Below are 19,759 nucleotides of genomic sequence, written 5' to 3'. Positions count from 1 at the left end.
CCATCATTTCACAATGAGTCCTCTGCACCTAGGAGCTCCCGGAAGCAGGGACTGTGTCTTTTTCCTCTTTATTCTCAGAGCATTGTAGAGACTCAGGTACAATGGTGGAGGACACAGTGGTTATTCTGCAATTTCTCTAGAGTTGGGGCCTAGGGGTAACAGTCTGGTGGGAAGAAGGGCTTAGGGGATTCACCCTGAAGCCACATTTTCAATTAACATTTCATGTTGTTTTTGTCTACTATTTAAAGTTACGAGTCTTAAAACACAATGACGATTTCTAAAAATTACATTACCGATGATTGAGAAAAATGGCAGTTTTCCATATTTAAGAATATTATTTTAAGTTTGTGTGACTGGGGTGGTGGAAAATAGAAATGCAGGGGCTACTAAAGCATTCTCATCCCCTTCCCCACCCTCAGGTCCTTTGGACAGAAGAGACAGAGGGATGTGAGGAGAAGGCTTGGATGGTGAACCGTGCAGTGCTTTTAAATTGTGACCGTTACTTGTGCTTTTTTTTTACTTTTTTTTTAATGGAGGTAATGGGGCTTGAACCCAGGACCTTGTACATGCTTAGCACGTGCTCTATCACTGAGCTATACCCACCCTTCCCCCCGATATTTGTGTTTTTAGTGGGCATAATGTGCTGGTAGCAGGTACTTTAGCATCAGACACAGTCACCTGCCTCTGACCATCACGTTAATAACTTTCCCTTGAGCTAGAGAGCTAGTCTGTTTCCAAACGTTCAATAAATTATCTACATTTTCTTTTTTCTTAAACAAAAGGTATTAACTCATTTTTTTCTTTAGTATCGCCTATAAATAAAATGTGATTTTATTAACCATTTACCAAAGTGTTAAGTGTAATAAATATTAAGTACAGATTTCTGAAGCATCAGGCATCACTGAAGATCCACATTCTGCTGTTCTGTCTCTCTGTTAGTCACCTTACTTTTGGAGTTCTGGAAGCGGTGCCAGGCAGAACTTGAGTACAAATGGGAGACGGTTGAGCAGGAAGAACAAGTCTGGCCAGAATAGGAGGCGAGGTGTCCCCACGTGGAGATAGATGAGATTACCCAGGAAAAGCGGGCGCTGTTTAGATGCACTTTATTCTGTTTACTTCTGGACTTGTCAGCCTTGGCTGCGTGTTGGAATCACCAGGGGACCTTAAAAAATGTTGGTGCCTGGGTTCCATCACTGCAAACTCTGATTGTACTTAGTGGCCTGGGGGCGCATTCTGGCATAGGGAAGTTTTTAAAGCTCCTCTGGTTATTCTAATGTGCAGCCAAGTTGAAGGAGCACTGCCTGGAATGGTGGACACAGAAGAGAAGTGAGGTTCTTCCTTCATAATAACAGTAAAAAGGGGGAAAAGAAAAAGACTGGTATAAGTGTATATGGAAAGAGGCATTGATTTGTATCCTTTCATGACACCAATAAAAAATGCAAAATATAAATTAGCTGCAATGACATAGATGTAGAAGGAAAGAGAAATTGGTTTTTATAGTTGACTCCCATTTTTTTAAATGCGCCTTCATTATTGTGGCCTCCTTTTCATCATAGACTAGGTGCCCCTTTGTCTTGAACTAAGTCCCGGTCACTGCTCCCCCTTCCTACTGGGATGTGCACAAAGCAGCATGGCTCTCATCCTAAAGTCAGAGAAAGGGTAGAAGAAGCAGGGAAACATTTGTTGAGGTGCCATCAGTGTTTGAGCAGTGTTTGAGCTAGTCATTTTACATAACTGGAAATGTAAATTTATTGCTGCCACTCCTGCTGCAAAATTAAAAAAATAAAACTGTATATCTTTGTATCAACATTCCAGAGCTATGAAAAGATGATTTTTCAGTCATTTGTATTATTGCTTCTTTCCATCAGCTGAGATAATTTAGAGCTGATGGTGCTTGCAGTCAGCAGCAGCAGGACAGTAGGTTGTGAGAATGAATAACTCTTGGGAAAAAAATGCTTTTACTAGGAGTATCTGAAAATGTCTCCAAATATAGATTTAATAAATTGAATCACAGATCTACAGAATGTTGGCACTGAAAAGATATGGAGGGAGCAGGTCAAACTCCTCTTTTTATAAATGGAAAAAAATGAGGTTCAGCTACCAATAGAAAGTGACATTTGTCTTTTACAATGTAATAAGCTTCTAATAATCCCCATTATGAATAGTTCCCATTGTTTACAACTGAAGATGGGGGTAAAAGCATATGTTGGTGAAAGACTGTACATTCAGAGATGAAAGCTGAATCTTAGACAAAATTAGATGTTCATAATGCTTTTGAGTCCTGAAAAACAAAAACTTATCATATTGGCAGCATACAAAAAATACTGAAGAGAAGTTTTTTGGTCATTTAAACTGCCAAGTTTAAATTTAATTTTGCAAGCTAATAAGTTTAAATTTTCATTGGGACATGCTTGTTGAAAAATTGAAGATGAAGACTCATTTAACTTTATCATTCTTCCTTATTTAAAAAATTGCCTTATTTTTTTTTAGTTTTTTATTTGAAGTATTTTACTTTACTTGAGAAAGCATGCTCCATTGTTTAGAGAGGCCAGCGTTGTGGTAGTGAGATCTTGCGAATGAAGTTGCCTAAATTCATATTTGAACACAGCAGCTTGCTTCCTGAGTGATCTTGGACAACTTAACTTCTCTGTGCCATAGTTTCCTATAAAATAAGAATAAGAGAGTTGCTTCTTCATGACAGTGGTAAGGACGGGTCGAAGTAATGTATAGAATCTACTTGGAAGGCTTCCTGGCACAGAGGAAGGGCCATGTACTTAGTTACAGCTATTATTATACTATATCTGGTTTTATAATCCAGTTAAATCTTGATTCTTGCTGATTTCATCTCTTAAAAAATTCTAAATATAAACTCTAAAATGGAAACTCTTAAACGTCATAGTTGTAGCTAATTAACACATAAATCTCAACCAAGAAACACACAGTGGACACCAGTTAGCTGCAGACAACTGTGATTCTTTCTGTCCTGCACAGACCCTAAGCTGTCACTACCTTCACTTCTGAAATCAAAGGCAAGCTAAGGAATAGAGCTTTAAATCTTGGCCTCATCAGGTGCTCAGACCATGGCAGGGAAACAGTTTACTGTTCACATGTGCATTTTCAAAAAATAGTATTAAAACGAACACTGTACATATTTTGTTGTGTGTTTGACATCGTTAACAGAAAAGAAAAGGAAAAAAAACAGGAAAAAACCCATGCATTTACAAACAAGGAGGCTATGTCTGAAATTTTTTTTTTTATATTATGTTTAGGATTTACTGACCAGTTAGGAGAAATATCATTTCATTGGTGTAATCCCTTGATTGACTAAACTTGTTTTTTTAATTAGGAAGAAGAGCGTGTTCCCTTTACCACCTGGGGAAAGTGTATACATATAACCCTTTGCGCAAGTGCTCTTTTTCTGGGTAAGAACCTGCCACAGACTTTTAAAATCTAATGTGAAATGCTGAGAAAACTGAAAGTCAAGCTGGGAACTATGTAGTCTCATAGAGGAAACTTTTTCCAGAGAACATCTGAGCCAATGCAGGGCGCCGCTCTGGAGGTTCCACAGTCTCTTCTGCTCACAGTGCTTCCCCCAATTCTTTTCACCTCATTTGTTCAAATCAGATCAGTGGTTTAGGATTCTCCAGGGTCTGATTAAGAGACCAGATGGAGGCATTAAATTTCTAAAATTTTCCAAGTGTAACAACCTAGGTAAAATGTCTAAGAATAGCCTAACAAAAGGATAGTAGGAACTATCAAAAAATAAAAGTAAAAACTACTGAAAGATATAAAAGGTGCTTTAATCACATGATTCTAGATTAAAAGATCATATCTCCAAAATATCAGAAGTTATAAAATTGATTTGGGTTTATTGTGAATAAAATCATATTAGTAATATAAAAATTAATAAGATAATGAGAGTTTTACTAGTTCAAGAATAGCCAGATTATAAAATAAGGCAGGAAGTCCAGATATGGGCTCTGATATCAATAATAATTTAATATAAGAGATGGAAGGCATTACAAATCAGGGAGATAAATAAAGGTTATTCAGTGAATGAAACACTTGTTAGCTACTTGGGGGAAAAGAAAAGATTGAAATCATACAGTGAACCATATATTGTGATAAATTCCAGAAACATTTAAAAAGTAACACAATTAGAAAAAAAAACTACAAATAAATATGGATGAGTATACAACCTCTAGATGGACAGTAAGTATCAGAGGAAATTATACAAAGATTTCCATGCATCAGAGCATCCTAATTTTAAACAAAACACCAGAGAATGTTATTTGCTTACAAATCCGACAAGGGGCTAATTCCTTCAATACATAGAGAGTTCAGATCACTTCAAAGGTAACATCAAAATATCTCAGAAGCGTAGAAGGCAGAGAAGATGAACACACATTCGCAAAAGAAAAAATAGATGTCACACTTCAATGGTAATTCACTCAGTGCACATCAAAATGAAATAGTTTTCCACTTCTCAAGTGACACAACTCTGTTTATGAGGATGAATTGCCAGTGATCACCAATCCCATGCCTAGGTTACTGGATAATTTTTGTGAAGTATGGTTGATTTACAATGCTGTGTTAATTTCTGGTGTACTCCTCAAGCCTTCTTAGAAAGCAGTCTGGCAGTTGATATCAAGAGTCAAAAATATTCATATGTTTTAATCCACTAATTCAGCTTTGAAAAACTTTTAATCAGGAATTATTTCAAAATGGCAGGGAAAAGTCAGTATGGATGCAAGTCACAGACATACTTTTATATGTGTATATATATATATAAAATCTCAGCCAAAATATTCTTCCAACTCTTCACAAAGTAGAATAGTATGCAGTCATGAAAAAGTGTGTCCATGAAAATATTTTATGACATGTCAAAGTGTTGCGCTTATGATAGATTGGAGAATTAAATTAATATATAAAATGATTTGTAATATACAAACAATGCACCATTCTGAAGGAATTATGTCTATAGGTTGAAGCATTATTCTTATTTTATTTTTTATTCATTTTCAGAGTTGGAGTCTTTTGATTGTAGGTGACAAAATCAATCTCCAATGTGTTTAAACAACAACCAAGAAATGGGGATCCATGGGATTTATTGGTTCCTGTAAATGAAAACCTCAGGTCTGAGGTCTGGCTTCAGTCAAGGAGAGATACTCTAGCCCAGATGATGTCAAGGGCTGCTTTTGTCCTGTCTTCATTCTGTGTCCAAAGATGTCTCAGCATGATGCTTCTAGGCACGCAGCATCCCAGATCATCCATCCAAACCAAGACAGGTCTCTTTTGGCAGCTTCCTCTCTTGATAGAAGAAGCTTATGTTTCACATGGGCACCAGCATGTATCTCCTCACATAATAGTGGCTCTTCCTGGGTTATTTGCCAATTCTCCAATCATGTGCAAGGCCAATACAATGAGGGGTATTATTTGTCTTAAACCAACTGAGATCTACTTCTGGTGCTTCAGAAAGAGTGGGTCAATCGAGGTTAAATCACAGGACTAAAAACAAAAGGGAGGTTATTTATCCTAAAGCAAGTTCTGGGTCCTCTTCTAAGACTGGGGACAGATCCAGGACAGCAGTTCTGTCCACTACTGAGTACTTTCAAATTTTCTTTAATGAGCAAATGTTAAATTTATGATCAGAAAAGATGATAAATAAGAAGAAACTTGAGGAAGGAGAACGGAAAGCTTTCCTGTTTCTTAAGAAATAGTGAACCCATTAAGTGCTTGGAAGAAAAATGGAAATGTGTCAAGTTTGTAAAAGTTCTGAAATGAATTAGAATTGATTTTACAGACCATGTAGGAGACAGTGCTATACAGTTAGTGTGTCTTTGGGCTCTTTGAGTATTTCAGTACTTTCACTTAATAGTTGCTTCATTTGGGGCAAATTGCAACATCTCCATGTGGCTCTATTTCCACATCTGTAAAAGAGATATAATATTACCTTCCCCACAGGGTGATTGTGAGGATTTTGAAAAATAGATGTGTGCTGAAGCAATAGTAAGTATTTACGCATTCTTAACTATTATGTTTACTTAATACATAATTAAAAAATTACTATGCAGACTTTTAAAAAATGCATACTATTTAAATGGCCTATATGAGCTGTACAAGAGAGGAAGGCTTAATATACCTTCTATAATACATCTTTCTCAGCCTTAACTAATTTTCACATTTAATCACAAACACACCAAAAAGTTATTCCTTTCACAAGCATGAAGACTTAACTGTGAAGAAAAGGATGATGAAAGAGAGTAGAGGAGAAAATAAAATGCTTTCTCTACAAACTGATGGCTTAAAAACTAAGAAAAAACACCTTTTTAAGACTTTGGTCACCATATTCATAGCTTATACTTAGGTAGAGTTTTTCACATGCCTGCGGTTAATGTTCCAATTGTTTTCACAATTAGTAAATAATTGACTCATCACAATAGTCCTATAAATTGCTATTATTATCTCCCCATTATATGGGTGAGGAGATTGAAGCCCCTAGAGGTTAAGAAATTTGCACAAGGCCCCACAGCTAGCATCAGAGCTGGGATCCAGATGCAGGAGTGTGGCTCCAGGAGGGGCTTGTAAACACTCCCTCTGCTCTCCCATGCAGGTGCAAGCCAGCCGCCTGCTATTACTGTAAATAACATGATGTGGTTCACTTAGTCCTGAAATTAACATTCTTTGTAGCTTTCTCTCTGGGGCACCCATCAGGAGCAGCCAGGGACACTGAGTACATGCTTCTGGACTATGACCAAGAAGGTAGATGGAAGGAAAACTGTTTAAAAATGGGATCTTTAATGTTCATTCTTCAGTGGCCAGAAAAAAAACCTGCCTAGTGAGGAACTGAAACCCTATTAGCCACGTGCAAATTTTGCTTCAGACACCCCCGCTGCCCTTGGGTCCACACAGTCAAAACTACTGTGGATTAGGGACATGAATCTTGTGCAAATGCAGGGAGTAGGAATACCTGCCATTTCAAGATCTCAAGGAGTATGAAAAGCATGTGAAGCTTTCATCAGCAGAGACCTGCTGTCACTCCCACTATTACCCTCAGGGCATGTCCACAGCTTCACTGGTCCTATTCAGAATGAAGACGACAGCTAGCACCTGCTGACCCCTGAATCAGTGATAGGTTCTCCCTTGAAAGGAAGCATATCCCCTTCATGGGTTACAACTAGTTCATAACCTAAGTAATTCTACAGATGTAGAAGGGCTACTTTCATTTGTTCTGCTATCACAGACTTCCCTCCAAAAGATCATGCCACCAGTTACCCCATTTTCACCCATTAAAATATACTTAACAGGCTTCCTTCTTTAGTGCAGTTTTAGGTTTACAGAAAAATTCACAGAAAGTGGAGTTCCCATATATTCCCTATGCCCTGCACACAGCTGCTCCTGCTGCCAGCGTGTTACATTAGTGGATGCACTCATTCTTTTTGACATCTTTCATTCCTCCTCCCCTAAAATTTAACATGACTGATATTCACGTCTCTTATGGCATTTACGTGCGATTTATATCACTTCTCACGTTTATGTGAAGTTTACAACACATGCATGTTTTCTGTTTAAGCTGGGTTGGGGGCAAGTTTTCTGTGTAAAAATACGATCATTAGTGAGTCTCATGCTGCTGGGTTCTTGGGTTGTCAGGTCCTGTTAACCATTGTTTCAGTTATTGGGATCATTGTCTACGGACTTTCAGTGTTCATTGTATTTCCTGCAAAACTTCCCAAGAACCTGAATGGAACAGACCCAATCCAAAAGTACCTGACTGTGCAGGTGGGCCACGCCCATCACTGCTTCCCATATCAGTTTTATCATCATGGTGACCCTGAACGCCATATATGAGAAAGTGGCAATCATGATGACTGACTCTGGTAAGCTCCTCCTGCAGCTGAGATAATTTCTACACCAGTTTTAGAACCAGGTCAAAACAGAGACTATCTTTTAGGCACTTCAATTGCAGTACATTACAGTCTTTAGTTAACTTCAACTGCAAACCTATTTTCTCTAGCCTATATGAGAAGTGAATTAGCTCCATTTTTGCATTAGTAAAAGGGACAAAGGAAGCTTTAGAATGTCCAAGCTCTGTGTAAATATGTCAGTGCTTAATAATAATTTCAATTACATTAGATAATGTACCCTGTTGTTGAAAGTAAATAGTCTCTGTATTGCAAATAAGTGGAAGAGGGTCGTGGTTCCAGTGGCAGATTTGCTTGCGCGTTACGGAGAGGACAAGTAATCACACTGTTATGTGTCTTCCCCCCATGCTGTTCCTGTTAGTGTAACTCCATTCTCATCAGCTGCAGCTTCTATAATAAATGTTTCTTCTCTCTGGCTTGTATCCCACCCAGCGGCTTAGCGGCCTAAGTTAAGTGCTTCCAACACATTGCATGTGGCTGGGTGGTCCTCCCAGTGGTCTGCTCAGTGGTCATCTTCTGAAAATACTAAGACCAATTCAAATTCTGAACTAGGAGGATGACCCGTTTTATGTTCCCCAAATGCTTCTAGCAAGTTGCCCCGTGTTTTGTTTGTCTTCTTCAATAGTCCTACCTTACTGCCTTTCAGGGAGACAAGAGAATATTATCTAGCAGGATGTTTAGAAGTAGCTTTCTTTCAAATTACACCTAACAGAGGACAGTTCTTGCCCATTGGATACTGTTGTGCTTATAAATTTTAAGGAACAGGTGACTTTTTTTTTTTTTGCCTTGTGGGATATCACTTTCTTAGTGGGAGAAACTCTTACAACAGTGTGTACAGTTGGAATTAACATAGTGGATATGTTAAGAAATTCAAAACAGCTGGTATGAAAACAGTGTGAATTGTGTGTGTGTATGTGTGTATATATGTATATATATATATATACACACACACACACATATTAAATGTGTTAACTCATGTGTCCGTGGCTTTGATTAGGGTCTCAAAGCCGTTCACAGTTTTACAGACTTACCTTTTCTTTATTCTAGCTGCAGAGCTCCCAAGGACCAGACTGACTATGAGAACAACCCAGCCATGAAGGTGTTCTTGTTCCATTTTGTCAACTACTACTCCACGTGTTTCTACATCACATTCTTTAAGGGCAGATTTGTGACTTATCCATGAGATCTGGTGTATTGGCTGTAAAAATACAGAAATGAAGAGGTGTGAATACAGCTATGTGTTCTGACAATCTAACCTGTTTCAGGTTTTCTCTTAGTTGCCCAATGCAGAGTGTCTTTACTCTCTGCTCCTTAGATTTTTTTAGGCATAAAATAATGACTTTATTTCATGTTAGAGCTATCTAAAATTTAAATGAGATTTTCTTTCTAATATTCCAGTGTGACCCATGTGATGTCTCCTTGAACTGATGACACAGCTGACAATAATCATGGGAGGACAGCCCATCTGTAATAACATACAAGAGGTGTTAATTCCGTGAGTACTCAGTCATGTGATCTTGGGTGGGTGAGAATGGCCCACCCACCCACATCATTTTCCTGCATGCCCATCTCTAGAACAGTGGAGACTCTCTGCTTATTAAATCTCTCCAGATAAGATGATCCAGCCAAAAGTATAAACGTACCTGATGTTTAATAATTATGTTTAAATACCTTCCTTTTTATGTTTAACATAAATCCCCAAGTGCTATAGTCTCTGCTTATTAGCCCACCACTGGGGACTGACTGATCAGAGCCCATTGAGAGATGGCCCTTTTTGGGGCCATGAACTTAGTTTTCCCACAATTTCCTGCAAATTTCTCCTCCTTTTATATATGCATTTAAAAATCCATAACAGGAATTTGTTGAGTGCCTAGTATGTGCTAGTCACTGTATTAAATGTTGTACATATATGTATGTGTGTGTGTGTGTGTGTGTGTGTACAAGTTAATCACCCAAACAATCCTTATTCTTATCTTCCTTTTGCAAATGAAGATCCTGTGGCTTAAAGAGGGTAACTGATATGCCCAAGCTCTCATTGCCAATAAGAGACCACTGTGGGACTCAGATGTAAGACACTATCTCTCTGAATCCATGTTCTTCTAAGAAGAGACTCTCTTAGGGTCCTAAGGCACAGGGTTACATAAAGTTTTAAGAGACACTTGTCTAAAATAATAACAACAGAGGTTTTGACTTACTGTTCTCTTCCTAAAATGAGAAAAGCAGATGTTAGCAAAGGTCACACTGTCCTTTTGATTTTCACATAAGCCCAATCCCACATCAAAGTGGACAGTCCAGTGTTATCTGCAATTTCTGAACATTTCAAGGAGCTTACTCTATTCACTTTCTGTTGCTGTTGTAACAAGTATCCCCAAACGTCATGGTAGTAGGAAGAGAAAAGAAAAAGTCTCTACTAAACAACGCAAATTTAAACTTGTAGTTTTCTTGAATGCGGAAGCCTGCTGAAGTCAAAGTGTTGGCACGGCTCTTTCTGAAGGCCTCAGGGGAACCTGTATCTGACTTTTCTGGATTCCAGAGACCACCTGCGTCTCTTGGCCTGTGACCTCTTTTCTCATTCTCAAGGTCAGCATGGTTGTGTGCCTCTGACTCTGAACCTGTGGTCAGATCTCCTCTCCTCTCTCCCCTCTTCTGCCTCTTTCTTCCTCCTTTAACGACCCTGGTGATTACACTGGGCCCAAATCTATAATCCAGCTGGTCTCTCTTAGAGTCGACTGGTTAGCAACCTTAACCACATCTGCAACCATAGGCCCCCTTTGCCAGGGAATCTGACCTCTTCCTATGTTCTGGGGATAAGGACATAGACATATTGGGGGGGAACATTTTTCTGCCTACCACACTAACCATTTTAAGATAATTTCTGGCTTTGAGTTTCTGTTTTCATGAAACTGTTGAACTCTCTTCTGTCTTGCCTTCCACACCAGCATTCTGCTCCTGGCCAACCTAACTGCAGAGCTCGCCCCTCTCTGTGGTGTCCCCCAAAACCACTTACACAAGCAGGTCTTACTGTTGTTTGGAGAATGGGGGAGAAATTCAAACAACTTGAATTTTGAAATAAAAAACCTCCATCATTTTAAAATCTTCCATGCCACTATAAAAATATTTATTTTTTTAACTTTGCTTTTTAATTTTTAAACTATTTTAAACTTTGTAACTTTTTTAAACTTTATTTTTTCTTATCATCCTTCATTGTAGGCTCCAGAAACCTGCTCTTCTGCCCACCGCATCCAAGTTCCCTTTCATTGTTTCTCCTCCCTTCACTAACCTTCCTTCTCTCTAGCTTATTACCAAGTTTCTGTCCATTCTCTTTATAGGGCAGTTAAATTATTTTTTCTTTCTTTCTTTCTTTCTTTCTGTTTTTGCAGAGTGAACACCTTTGCGTGTCAGTGTGTCCTTCCACATTTCTTCATAATGGCTTCATCTTTCAGCTTCAGTATGGATTACTGGGGTCTGTCTCGAAACAAAGGCATTTCCCTTGTCCCCCAGCTCACCACGCCCCTCAAAAAAAGATTCTGATCTTCGCTGTGAAATGAATCTTCTTTTTCCCTACTGTGCAGTAGACAATCCGTACCCTGAGCTCACAGTCAGATATTTCCAGAGAAGTAAAAGTAGGTCATGTGCAAATAATACTACTTTTCTCTGTGAAAAGAAATACAGCAGATAGAGGAAATACTTAACTCAGATTACTCAAAAGCATTTCCTGAAGGAAATAAGTAAATTATTTAACAATAAATTTTGTTGAATCTGGTTATCTGTGAGCTATTTTTACCAATCAAGGAGGATATATTTCCTAAACTGGTACTGAGCAATTCATGTGAAATGAAACTTGCTCACATGAACTAGTTTAAAGTAAAGGATGCATTATAGTATCTGTGGTCTGTTTATACCTTCGCTTAAATAAGCACATTGTTCTAGGTTCCAGTGAGCTGAACTTTGCCTCCATGTATTTCTACTATGGGCTAAAATATTTAGGGAATTTATTTTGAATTTTGTTTCCCTTTTTTGAAAACCAGGAATTCTGAATTGTAGCCAAGTTCAAGGGTGGCTTGTTTTTTCCTCACTGCCTCTTCTCTTTGTATAAGTGCAGTTTCCTTCTTAATTTTTCATATAAAATCCTACCATACCAAAGATCTATCAATTACTCTTGCTGCACCAAAACTATACCCATTCTCAAAAATACATAGGAAGGGAAAAGAAAACTTATCAAAATTAGCTACTATTTTCATGCTATTTGAATATGTCTAAAGGAACATAATGAAATGAATTTCACCATATCTCACCTGCCTCCACCCCCCCAATCCCATGTGGGGTTCTTGAGTAGGATTCTGGGAGCAAATGAAGGAAAGTGATGCCGTGATCCAGGCTCCCTCTGGGGTCTCCCCAGCACTTGGATTGGCACTGGTATAAAGTAGGTCTCAGTCCGAGCCAGCTGAGTGAGTGAGTGACTCACAGGCATCGAATGTGTAAAATCAGTGAATTAACAGCATTCTTTGTAGGGCTCAGAGAATAAGCTGAGTGCCCTGTGGCCTTCCCAGCCTCACATACTATTTTGATGTTGGGGTCATTTCTGGGAATGTTATTCTGTACTGGACAAAAGGCTAGTACAATTCCAGGGTTAAGCAACTTTCCTAGGGAAATTTTATGATAAAATATTAAGAAAAATAGTTAAATGCCCCAAATGACATAGCATTGTCCTTTGGTGTTTAGATAATGTATGGCTGTAATTTTCTTACTTTATATGTTTTCTACATTTTCCACTATGTGTATGCACTACTATATAATAAGAAAAACAAATGTTTAAAAGAGAAAATCTCTCTTCTCCAGATATGATTTGGTTAGAGGATGAGTCAGATACATATAATAAGAGAATCTTATTTACATGTGTCCATAATTCACTCTTTAAATTCAGGAACAGGAAACTCAGGAATGAAATAGATTAAGAGAATCAAAGATACTTGTATTCAAGATTAGCAAGTAGGAGTGTCCTCAACAGAAATGGTGATAATCAATAATGCAGGGATTAAATGTGATAATGAAGGTACAAAGACAACATGAAGTAGAAAATGCCACGTGGCAAGCACAGAGTAAAGGGCAATTTACTATGATTATGCCAATATGTGTGGTCAATTCCCAAGCAAATGATTGTGTAACCCCTGCTAGAGGGAGAAAGCTTCCAGCCTTGGCTGAAGAGGGGGGAGGATCCAGTGTCTGTATTTTCTAAAATGTCTACAGTTGCTTCTCATGTGCAAATTGATATCCCTGCACGAGAACCATAACCCAACAGAAAACCCAAAAGACCGAGGACAATGATGGGTGGACGACAGCCCAAGCTTTTCTGCCACAGATGAGTGGTTCCACTCAGGAAGACTGAGCAAGAGGCTCAGAGTCTTAGCTAAGGACAAGCAAGTCGGGACTTCTAATACGACCTAATGCCATCGACAGGGGAGGGCATTTCAGCACAAGAAGGGAGCGCCAGGTGATTTAACATGGAAGTTTCACCCTGGATCCATACAGTGATGGATTTGGGTCCCGGAGGGTAAAAGCCCTGCTTCCCTGTGGCATGGACCGGATTCCACAAATGCTGAGACAGGAAGTATGAGGCAGAGAAAAATTCCCCCAGGAGAATCCCGAGTCTGGGTGCCAGGGAGGGTGATGGACGAGCGTAGTCCCAGCGCCACCCGCACCGCAGGGCTCCGAGTGGCTGTGGAGCTGCGCGCCCCCGGCCGGACCTCAGACCTGCCTGCAGCGCTCCGGGCTGTGGCCTGGGGAGCGGCTTCAGCAGGAGGCTGGCCCCGTCATTCTCGTAGGTGCTGCAGTGACCCCCACCCCTGTGGCCACGGTGATCCCAAGCCAAGGGTCTAAGTGACTTCAACCCTATTTACAGGTGGCCACAGCCGGATAGCCAGTGCTGCTCAAAAGGAAGATCCCACATGGGGTTTTGCTGTGTCAGGGGGGTTGCTAATACCTGGCCTGCTTTGAATCGTTTCATCGTGACAGCAGTCTGGGCAGTGGAAGTTTCATCTCTCAATTTTATTTCAACTTTTTTTGTTGAAAGTATAGTTGGTTTACCATATTGTGTTAATTCTTGGTGTACAGCATAGTGGCTCATATATATATATATATTCCTTGTCATATACTTTTCCACTAAAGGCTATTAAAAGTTATTGAGTGTAGTTCCCTGTGCTATACAGAAGGATCTTGTTCTTTGAAACAAAAATTACTATACAAAGTAACAAAGTAAGCAGACTAAACCTAGCCATGTATATGACACAGCTGAGTTTATCGAAGGATTTAAATGTGGTTTTGATCTCCAGGATCTCTTTATCCAAGTATCATATGTAAAGTGCCTGTGGAACACTTCTCAGAAAAATGTTCTAAAATCATAATATATAGAGAATAAAGAAGAAAGATAATTATACTGAAAAGCAGATATCAAAATATAGAAATGGGCATTTGTGATACAGTAATATCTGAAATATTGGAAGAACGTGTTGAATAAGAGGATCCTGTGGTGAGTCTACTAACCGCAACATTCTGCCATAGCAGTGAGCGTAAATCATCTTCTGAGATCTGCAACAATTGCATTTTGAATGTAAATAAAGTTAAATAACAAATAAGCCATGAAGTGTGGATTCAGATTCAGGGGTATCTCGAGTCCATATCCCCAGCATTTCCCAGGGCTCCCTGCTCTTCCCCTAATGTCATTGAAAGAATTGGGGAACGTTTGTGAAGCGAAGGGCATGTTCCATTGCAAAGAAATCTCGTAGCAAACCTGGGAGCATGGCCAGTGAAAGGTTAATGCTGAAATTAGAGGCCGTGGGAAACCAAGCAGAGGCAGCTCTTTACAAGTCACATCATATGCTCTGTGTGTGTCTACGTGTGTATGCATACAGACGTGTGGGCATGTATGATGTATACACCTGCCTTTCGTGTGAAGCCGCCTCACTGTCCAAATTTGAAATACATCCAAACGTGCAATGCAGTCAGCCGAAACTCAGCCAGATGCTAAGTTGTCTGTTGTTGCTCTGTCTCTTCTGCTGAACTCCACGAGTAAACCACGCGCCAGCTGTTGCTTTCAGGGACAACAGCTCTGTAGGCTACAGGTCCATGCCTTGTTTCACTGCCAACTCTGATTTCCTTTCAGGATAAATTGCCATTTGAAAAGGGGGAAGCATTCAGTTGGCCCACAAGCCTCTGAGTGAGGAAAAAACATAACTTTAGAGACAGCTCTGTGGGACAGCATCCAGAAGGGGTCAGAGCATTGGGCTGGGAGTCGAGGCTGTGTTTCTTTCAAGCTCTGCACTGAATTTGAGGTGGCATGTCACTTCTTTGTCCCTTGATTTGTTCAGCTTGTATTAGGGTCTTGGACCTGTTCTATCCAACATTAGAGTATCACATTTTTGCTCGGTGACCCTCCATGGCTCCGCAATTCCTTCAAAGGGAAAAATGCCCACATCCTCACGGCAGCCTCTAAGGCTCCACCCCCAAAACCACCACTTATTTCCTATTCACTGTGGCCCACACCAGTCTCCATGCTGTCTGTCCAGCGTGAGGGACCTCCAGGCCTGTGATCACTGTTTCCTCTGCCCCTCCTCTGCCCACCCCTTTGCTTCAGTCTTTGCCTTATTCAAAGGTCACTGCCCCATCCCCACTCCTCCCTAGCACACATTCTTCGCTCTCCTTTATTTTCCTCCACAGCACTTATCACCAGCTCACAGAACCTGTATTTCTTTCTTTTACTTATTTTCTCTGACGACTTTCAGACTGGAAAGGCCATGGTGGATAATAGGAGAGAAGTGGGGGTAAAAAAGACAAATGAGGGAAGGCATCTTCTAAAAGCTAAAATGAACACCTGAAAAGGAGGTAGGAGATAAATAGTAGTAGTCGTTACAATTTTGGTAAACCCAAGGCACGTAGTCAGGACTAGTTTTCACAATATTTGAGGGTAGGGAGGCAGCAATAAAAAGAAATTTATCCTGAAAACAAGAAATTAAATTCTTGGGAAGATGATGTGTTCAGCTTGAGATATCAGTAATACCTTTATGACCTTGGTCTGATAATATCCTGCCTTATAATTTGATCTGTTTGACAGCTGGATCATGAATCTAATGATGCCACAGTTTTGGGAGCAGAACAGACCAACCCATGATGGGAACGGGAAAACCATCTGTATCCCATGGGCAAACTGGGGTTATTTTATGAATACCCTGAAATGAGTAAGTCATCAATGGAGATTTCTGTGCTGTCGGTTATACTAGAGTATGCTTTGGGTCTCAGAAGCATTGGTTACCGAGCCAAACAATGTCCTAGCATACTGAAACGGAGCCCGCTTTTCTCGATTAGATGCAATTATGCAGTCAGGCTTTCAAATAGGGTGCCTGTGTGTATCTTTGTCAATATTTATGTTGCACAAAGCTGAAGATTTACTGCCAAGGAATGAAATGGAATACTCATTCAGATACGTCTCCTCCATTGATTCTCAGATCCTTCTGGTCATGTCGTCTAAGGATGAACTCAGAACCGTTACTAGATGTGACTCAGCTCAGGCTGTAGCCCGTGTGGCACAGCTGTTGGCTGATATCCTTCTAAATAGAGTCATGTGAGCCAGCCAGCCTGTGCAGAAAGCCCGCAAGCACATCCTGCCTCATTGCAGCAAGGTTCACAGGGTCACCCCTTCCACATCTCACACCTGCCTTTGATATTGTTCCTATTTCTTCTGGCTGATGGTTTCTGCCTGATTCCTTGAGTGACATCATGTCACATCACTGGCTTGAATTCAGGATGAATTTGCTGATCTGGAGTATCAGTAGAACACAGATCCCCTCCTTCTCCAATGACTTTGTCCATTTCTGTACATTTGCTTGGGCTCTGTTCCTCTTTGGTTGAACTTGGTTTTGAGCTCTCAGTTGCCTTTAAATTGTTGAATCTCAAAATAGATTTCCATAGGAAACGTTATCTTTTCTATTATGCATGGCGCACTTTTATCTACTAGAAGGCTGATGATGTGCACGTTTTGTATCTGAGCCCTTTCAGCTCACCACTGCCTTGAAGTAGTTTTTTTTTAAGCTTAGGAGACAGGAAAGGATTTTTGTCAGTAGGCTTTGCATTTATGCATGCAGGTTCTTGTTGGCAAAGGCACCCCTTTGTGCTTCCTGTTTATAAGTCTACAGATGGAGTTTTCTTTTTCCTAAATTACATTCTATATATAAAATAATTGCTTTTAACAATATACATTATACATAGAAATGCATCTGGTTCCCTCGGTGAATGAAAGGTCATCTTGTGGCATCTTCAGTCAGCTATGCTTTGTGGCCTGGTGTCTGATTTGAGTTTCATCTTTGCTTTTGTTGTGTTTAGTGACCAGGTTCCATTAAGGGTGCAGCTGCTGTCCCTGGTGTAGTAATTATGTTCGTTTATTCTTCTTATTTTCAAAAGGACTTTAAACCAATGACCTGTTATTCCAAAATGAGTCATAATTGTAAATATGTCTTATTGGGGCTATTATCAGTATTAATAATAACAACAACATTCTGGGGGCAGCATATCATTAGGTATTTTAACACACACAAAAAAAGCCTTGGAAAAAAGTTATTCTAATTAAGTCAAATAAATGTCATGAAAGGAAAAGTTGTACGCTTTTGGGAGAAATTGATAAGGCTTTTAGAAATTTATAGTCTCATTAAAATATCAATTAAATAATTCAGCCTAACTCTACCCTACATAACAGGATGGAGTAACAGCTATTCTAGAGAGATTGTTCAGATTTATTCGTTTTCCTATTATCTAAATAATCCCTGATGAATTAGAAAATTCAATCCATTTCTGAGAGTAGGCAGTCTGTTATTCTGTATTCAACGCTGGAGTGAAACTTATTTTGTGTTCTTTTCATTCATGGGAGATAGAATTTCCAAGTGCTTTTTGAATTATTTTTGTTCCTCTAAAATAAATTGCCTTTGGTGGTGATCTCCTGACCTCAATTTCCTCCTCCCAGTTTTCCCCATGATCATTAATGACACCCCACCTGCCTTTTTAGTTATGCCTCTTAGCTGCTGAAGGGGAACAGCTACTGACAGATGACCCTGGAGCCCTCCATCTGTGCTTCGTTAGGCCTTGCACCCAGCCACCAACCTTAGTCTCCTTCGCCTGAATTATATTTCTCTGCTTTTCTGCCTGGAAGGACACTTGCCAAGCCTTGGCAGGGACCCCTCCACTATTTAGAGATTATCTGCTCTCCTGTCTAGGCATGAATTGCACTTGATTCTTGTCTTGATGGTGTGTGATCGTGTCCATGTCCATTGTACTCCCCGACTGGACTGATCCTGTCGGAGGCAGTAGTCAGGATTTTCATCTTCCCGTCCATGTCTGGAGCACCACAGCCTGGACCCTGGTTCTCCTACTTGTTTAAGTGACTTGAGCTTGGAGTTTCAACACACTCAAATAAAACTGTTAGATGAGGTGGCGGTAACATTGCCCCCAATGCCCCCACAAAGTTCTATATGACATATGGTTTTTTCTGAGTGAAATTTCTCTTTTATTTGTTTTCATGAATTCCCCACTGTCCTTTGAGATTATTAGAGTAACCCTGAGTTGTTAACCACAATATCTCTCCCCCCACCAGCGAATGATCCTGCTGCCTGAGAACTCAGACATGGGACATAAGAGAAATTATCTATCAGTCTTAAAATCTGGAAGCCATAAGATACCGTTTTGTACTTAGAGCACCCACAGCACAAACACCAGTCTCTCAAGAATTTGACACTGCCTTCACAGAGGGCAGGTGCCATAAGTGAAATGCTGTGAGGGATGAAGTGAGAGCTCTTCATCTCTGGTACTGCCTTTTCCACCCTTGCTTTGTTAACTTGATTTCCCCTTCATATATTATGTTCTCCATTTAATTTACTGCATTTAATATCAGTTGTTCTTCAACATCTCCTTGCACCCGCCCCCTCCATTCCCTCTCTCTCCAGTGCTCTCCCACCCACGCCTATCCTGCGCTCTCCAGGACCACGCCTGTCTCCCCCACGCCCTCACCACTGTTCTGTCTGCCCACCACCTGCACTCACATTTCCTTAACTCCGCAGAATGAACTTCCCAAAATGGCAGCTGAGTAACTGGGGGGGATTGTAGACCTCTCATCTCTTTACTGATTCATTCATTTATCCAACCAACAAGCATTGAGCACTGCTATGCCAAACACTGTATCAACTGCTGGGGAGACCAAAACAGGTAAGACTTGGTGTCTGCATTCCCCAGGCTAGGCGAGGCATGGCGAGTAGTTGATGGATTGCTAAGCAGGTGAACACAAATTGGACTTCCTAGAGCTGGAAATATTTGAACTGAATCTTGAAAGGTGAAAGGACGTTAGCTCTCTATTTTGTGGTAGAGGGAGTGGACACTTCATGCAGAGAGGTGGAGACATATATGTGTACACAGCATGAAGCGGCTTGGCCAGACTGAAGAACAACAAGTAGGGCTAGAACAAAGGATCCATAGGTGGGAATGTCAGGTGCACAAGGCCTCTGTCACGATGGGCCTTGTGTGCTTAGACTTCAATGTATCCTTAAGGAAGCAGGGATATATTGGATTATTTGTAAGTAAGAGAATTGCATAATGTTTATGTTGCAGAATATCTGGTTATTCTGGCAGCAGAATGGAAGATACTATTTTAGGGGGAGAGGCCCATATTTTGGGGGGAAAGGATATTTCGGGGACCAACGCAGGTAACCCAGACAACAAATGGCACACGCCTGCTGAGAGGCCGTGGGCAGAAAGAGAGAGACATGGGCGGCAGAAGTGGTGACTGCTGCAGTGGGGATTGGAGG

At 40.3% G+C, this 19,759-nt stretch overlaps 1 long non-coding RNA gene across 2 annotated transcripts in view; it reads left to right on the top strand.

Annotated features, from left to right (window-relative positions):
* The window catches only part of LOC140693351 (uncharacterized), a 50,469-nt gene that overhangs the window by 27,427 nt on the left and 3,283 nt on the right, over positions 1-19,759 (top strand). Inside the window, exons 4-5 of one of the 2 annotated variants that reach the window (XR_012069108.1) lie at positions 8,970-9,144; positions 9,321-9,417. This is a non-coding gene — a long non-coding RNA (uncharacterized lncRNA). Of the gene's footprint in view, positions 1-3,346; positions 3,423-8,969; positions 9,145-9,320; positions 9,418-19,759 lie in introns of those variants that run through there. The other variant, XR_012069107.1, reaches the window with a different exon arrangement.

The sequence above is a fragment of the Vicugna pacos genome, unplaced genomic scaffold (genome assembly GCF_048564905.1).
Source record: "Vicugna pacos unplaced genomic scaffold, VicPac4 scaffold_19, whole genome shotgun sequence".
NCBI classification, from domain to species: Eukaryota; Metazoa; Chordata; class Mammalia; order Artiodactyla; family Camelidae; genus Vicugna; species Vicugna pacos.
This window is presented reverse-complemented; position numbering and strand designations above follow the sequence as displayed.